At 39.0% G+C, this 6,161-nt stretch overlaps 1 pseudogene; it reads right to left on the reverse strand.

The window, feature by feature from the left end:
• Positions 1–706: 706 nt before the first annotated feature.
• Positions 707–5,905, reverse strand: LOC132280020 (putative receptor-like protein kinase At3g47110; annotated as a pseudogene).
• Between the last annotated feature and the right edge of the window lie 256 nt (positions 5,906–6,161).

The raw sequence follows: 6,161 nt of genomic DNA on the forward strand, positions 1-6,161 counted from the left end.
CAAATTTAATCACATAGGTCTAGTTTTTCAACTTTTTCTAGCTCCGGCCCTAGCATCTAGGGACCCAACCCAATTCAAATCTGATCCATCATTTCCACTTCAACTAGCAAACGAAGAAGAGGCTGACAGTCGCCTTTGAGACTCACCTTTGACAACCCATTGGCCCTGTTGGTCGTGGCGATTAGGGCATGGTGTGGTAAGAACTTTCGATCTCCTGTTCGAATCCATGATTATTATATATGTGTGTATGTGGATACATGAATATGGTAATTCTGTTGTTTACATTTTATGGAGATTAAGATTCTTGTTGATTGGTTTAGAATTCAAGATGGTTGTGGAGAATTTGAAGATCCAGTTTGATTTGGGTAGAACTTCTCTTACTTTTTTATTCATGTTTTGCTTAGATTGTATCCACTGTGATCCAGAATGTGGTAGGGATTTTTTTATTTTTATTTTTATTATTTATTTTACTGTAAAAGAGTTCATTTTAGTCTTCTAGAAGACTAGAACTAACAAGTGATTAAGGTTAACTTCAGTAATCACTTGTACATATGAAAACCACATTTTTAATCCATTTTCTCTACAGATGTCAATTTGAGTCCAAATAAAAGTTGGTTAAGAAGGGTAGAAGAAAAAAGTAAGAACCTGAAGTGGGCTGGTACAGATTTGGAACCGATCCAATCAGTCCAATACAAAAACATTAGTACTACATTGTTTTGGTAAGTAACATTACTCCTATATTGCTGAAGAGTGAATGCACAATTTTCTTACTCAACTCCATTAAAACCTGTGTCAACACTCCCGAAAAAATTCAAACAATAATCAAAACTAACAACAACAGGATATGTGATTTTACATTAAGTAATCATGCAAAAACATAACAGTCCGCACATAACTTTACCTCTACATATATACACATAAAGACACGTTGCTTGATTGAAACAGAAACCATGCTGTGTTATTTAAAGAAAAAAAAAAAACAATACGTAATTTCCTTAGTAAGATTGCGTTTGAGAAGGGCGTCTCTAGTGATTCTCATTTTGCAAAGAACATAAGCAGTGCAAGATAGTCCAACCCCAATGGTTGTGACCAAACAATCACGTTTTGATTCTGGACTTACCGAGTCACCATCCTGGCAAAGCTTGCCCTGATTTAGAAGTAGCTCAGGGTCTACTACTTGCTCCACATTGGTTGGAAAAGCCATTTGCACGCATTTCCTTAGGCTTAACCCTCCCACAAAAGTGTCATGGGTTGGCCTCTCGGTAAAAAGCTCTAGAAGCATAATTCCGTAGCTATACACATCTCTTGCAGTGGATGGTTTCTCTCCAAGGCCATACTCTGCATCACAATTCTTTTATAGTTCAATACAGAAGCATGTAAATTAATAAATTATTGGCCTAGCTTTGATTGATATTAGAACATGAGGAAGAGAACTACTAACCTGGAGGTATGTAGCCTATGGAACCTCTGAGGGCATGTGTAGAGCTGATGGAAGATTGATCGACAGTTCTCTCGATCAACAACCTGGCCAATCCAAAATCTCCCACTTTGGCAGTCATGTCTTCATCTAGAAGAACATTGCCAGGCTTCAGATCACAATGCACAACTGGGGTTTCACACTCATGGTGCAAATAGTTCATTGCACAAGCAACATCAATGGCCACATTCAGTCTATCCACTACACTCAACCCCTCTCCATTTTCATGCTTTCTCTTTCCTGCAATCCATTCCTCCAAGCTTCCATTGCCCATGAACTTGTAAACGAGAGCCAGAAATTCTACGTTCCTGAAGTCCATGCTTGAGCAAGATGTGATAAGTTTAACAAGATTCCTGTGTCTCACATTCCTCAAAGCCACGCACTCTGCAAAAAAAGCTCTTCCAAGTTCCATTCCTCTCTGTGTCAAGGACCTTAACCGTAATGGCAATGCCTTCTCTAAGGTACCCTTTATAAACTGATCCGAAACTACCTTGTCCAACCATATTTTCTTGATTGAAATTCTCAGTTGCAACCCGAAGTTCATTGTAAGACACCATTTGCTGCTGTCCTTTGAAGGACTCTGATGTCTCAATGACGTTGGCTTTTCGTTTTTTGATGTAGAACAGAAAACCAACTGCAAAACAGATCACTAATGTTGCAGTGACTGTTGCGATGATGAGAACCAAGATCCATCTTCTTGTACGACCACCACCATTCTGACATGCCAAATGCAAGCAGAGCTTTGGGTTACCCTCCACGTGGAGAGATTTGTGAAAACTCCACCACTAGGAACTTTTCCTTCTAGGTTATTGAAAGAGAGGTTCAATAGCTGTATGCCTCCTAACTTTTGTAGCTCAACAGGAATTGAGCCAGAGAGTTCATTTGAAGAGAGGTCAAGAGTTTCCAAACCTCTCATTTCTCCTAAAGTACTTGGAATACGACCCGAGAACATATTATTTGCCATGAACAATTTCTCCAAGCTCTTACAGTTTCCAATTGAGTTGGGGACGTTGCCTGATAAACGGTTGTGTGACAAGTCGACTGTGGCAACACATTTCAGGTTCCCAACTTCTTCAGGCAAAGATCCATTCAAAAAGTTTTTGGAGAGATTCAAATTGGTGCTTAACATTGGAAGATTGAAAATTTGTTTGGGTATACTGCCATTGAGCTTATTATTGGATAAGTCAAATGAAAGCAAATCCTGAAAGATCTCTACTCCAATTGGTATGCTTCCCACTAAGTTATTTCCTGATAAATAAATGTGAGTCAATTTTCCAAGATTTCCTAGAGAATTTGGGATTTTGCCTGAAATATGATTTTCAGCAAAAGTCAACACCTGCAGTTCCTTCAACTGACCTATTTCTGAAGGAATTTCACCAGAAATCTTGTTGTAGCTCATATTTAGCAAAGCTAAGCCACTCAAATGACCAATTGAGGCTGGTATGCTACCGTGAATAAGATTTGCTCCCATATATAATTTTGATAGAACCTTGGAAAGATTTCCTATGGACTCTGGAATTATACCCTCTAGAAAATTGCCATCAAAGGCGAGCAAGTTGAGACGGGTACTGTTTGTCAAAGAAGTAAGAAAATTGATACCATCATTTCCTGAGCTAACAATATTATTGTAAGCAATGTTATACGCTTCCAGGTCTGGAAGATTTCCCAGTCCTGGTGGTACTGTTCCATGACAAAGGTTGTCTGCCTTACGAATGACTCGAATCTTGGTGACGTTGTGTAGTGATCCTGGAATGGTACCAGTGAGCTTATTGATGCAAAAAATGAAGGATAATAGATTTGGGAGTGTGACTCCAATATCAGTGGGAAGTTTACCCGACAAATAGTTAGAAGCTAAGGCCAAATAAACTAGTGAAGACATGTTGTATATGGAGGGAGGAAGTGTACCAGTGAGATTGTTGATGTTGAGATCAAGTTCCTTCAGATTTCGAAGGCGAGCCAAGTCACTAGGTACCATGCCACCTAGAGTATAGGTGCCTAAATTTAAAACTTGGAGTGATGAAAGGTTGGCTATGGATGGTGGAATCAGACCTGATAAATGGTTTTTCGCCAAGTTTAAAACTTGGAGCTCTTGGAGGTGGTTGAGCCCTTCAGGAATTCTTCCTGAAAACTCATTTTGCATAAAGTCAATGATCCTCAGCTTTGTGCACCGGCTTATGTTTGAAGGAATTGTACCTTCTACCGTGTTGGAACTCATGTTTAGGACCCTCAGGCGAAAAAGATTGCCAAGTTGATCGGGTAATGTTCCAGTGAAACTGGTTCTCCTGGAGTTGAAGTGATCTTAGGAAGGAGAGATTGCTCAAGTGAGGGCTCAAGGAACCTTTGAGCCCAAGGCCAGATAGATGAAGCCCCACCACTCTCTGATTGAATTTGTTACAGAGAACACTAGTCCAGTTGCAGGGGGATGAGTTTTGGTCCCAATTGGATAGTGGGTTGGGTGGTTCTGTGCTTATGATAAGAGATTTGAATGAAACCAAGGCCTCATTGTCTGTGACAATGCTTTAGAGTGGATGACTCTGTAGCTAAAAATATGCTTTGAAATGAGATTATGAGAATAGATAAATGGGCAAGCTGAACCATCAGTAGGTGAGGGAAATCCATGTCTATTTTGGGTTCTTAATTTTTGTATCAAAGACTGGATGTGTAGATGGGTATTATATAAAACACATCACCGTTCACTTGCTGTTGCACGCAATGCATATGAATTGCTACTCAAAAATGATTTTTCTTGACGTTCAATTGTCACCATTGACCTCTTGCACTGCAGTCCTAAACACAAGTTCTATCTCGGAGTAGGCCTGAGCTAAGTCATATAGAGCGGGAGTGTAAAATTAGCAAAATTTAAGTCACACGGAATGCGAATAGGAGCGAAAGTGCGAGTGGAACGCGATAGTGAAAACGCGTTCAGAGAGTGAAAGTGAAAATGCGTTCGGAGAATAACAATGGCACTCATTGAAAAGAATCGTTGAGAAGATTCGTCTGACTTAGGACACCCACCTATTGGCATATACTCATCTTCGCTTGCTGACGTACACAACATGACGTGCGAAATGCCTTCTTGAGCACATGAATGAGTAGTTGAGGTGATGATGGAAATTCAATGACCATGTGGCCCAAACATATGGCAATTTGGTTGAAAGTATAGACGTAGCGTTGATGATTCAACTTATTGGGACCCCTGAGAATGAACATTTACAAGTGGAGGGTGTCTAATTGTGCACGACTATAAACTTCTTCAAATGATTGTAAAGTCACGGGATATTTAGCAGTTAAAACCTTTCTAGACGGAAAATGATAGGATTGTTGAACAAAGCAAACCATTCCGAGTCTTGTTGTTTGGCTCAGCTCAGAAACAATGACTGTAAACTTTCTCAGTAACTAAAGTAAGTGTGATTAGAGAGGAAATGTTTATAACAGATGAAGAATTCCCTTCTGGGAACTGATTTTGCCCAGTGAATTCATTTCCCATTATCCGATTAAGTTTCTAAGGACACAGTTAAGTTTTAGTGGTATTGCAACTTTGATGCGATTAGAGCTCATTTTCAGCACCCTCAAGCCATAAAAGGGAGTCAATTTTTGATCTGGAATATTGCTTCTTAATTGGTATTTTTGCATTAGAGGAGCCCCCAAGGAATGAGTGTATGCCACTAGGCGGGCTTATGATGCCTGTTAATTGAAGGCCTGACAATATCGAGCTCCTTGCCTGAACATGCTACAATTTTTTTTTTTTCCTTTTTACCTTGATAAGAAATTCACACTCGCCTATGGGGCATGCCTATTGTGAGTTGTGAGGCCAATAGACTCAATACCTTGAGCATGGAACACCTGACCTTTTTAATTGCTTAGAATCTCACCCCATTCTAATATCATTAGTTAGACGAGATAAATTTTAGGGTCAAATACAAAAAATTCCAAAAGAGGCGATATAAAACACTCCTTAACTTTTAATTTAGTGCAAATACCTTTATGTTTGCATAAAAATTTTGTGAGTAAAATGAAATAATATTAAAAAAATAGAGCAACATAAAATTACAATTTTAAGCAATTTTCAAATTCACACACATAAAAATTTGGGAATTGTTTAAAATTGTGCCCCCTTCCCCCTGGACAAAAAAGTCCTCCACTTTGGTTGTTTAACCTTTGAAGTGATGGTTACTTTTGTTATTTTATATTTAATTTCTTTTGTTTTTCATTGTTCATCTTTCCTTCGACATCCGTAATAAAGCCGTCACCGGACAATAATGAATTTCGGGGATTGAAGTACCACCACCACCGCCACGACCGCAACACCACCATCCCCATCCCTGTAATCACCACCACCATTCCCAATCCACAACCACCATAGGCAGTGTTGCCACCACCAACATCCCACCCCATAACCATCACCATCATCCTTATAACCACCACCATCCTGACCCCAACAACCACCACCACTATGTTTATTTCGGCCAATGAATCTCAAGGCATGGCGGCTGTATATAACTAAGTGAGGCTCTTATACAAGTGAAATGTCGATTGATTTTTTTTCACACCCTATGGAGAAAGACTTTAGTTTCATACACATATATACAATTTTTTTTTTTTTTAATTTTTAATTTTTTTTATTTTCAGTCACGGAAAAAATATATATATATATATATATCTATAAGGATTCGGTTATTTCAAT

This window comes from Cornus florida, unplaced genomic scaffold, assembly GCF_030987335.1.
Source record: "Cornus florida cultivar Cherokee Brave unplaced genomic scaffold, ASM3098733v1 CherokeeBrave_3.0.0_Hap2_Chr10, whole genome shotgun sequence".
NCBI lineage: Eukaryota > Viridiplantae > Streptophyta > Magnoliopsida > Cornales > Cornaceae > Cornus > Cornus florida.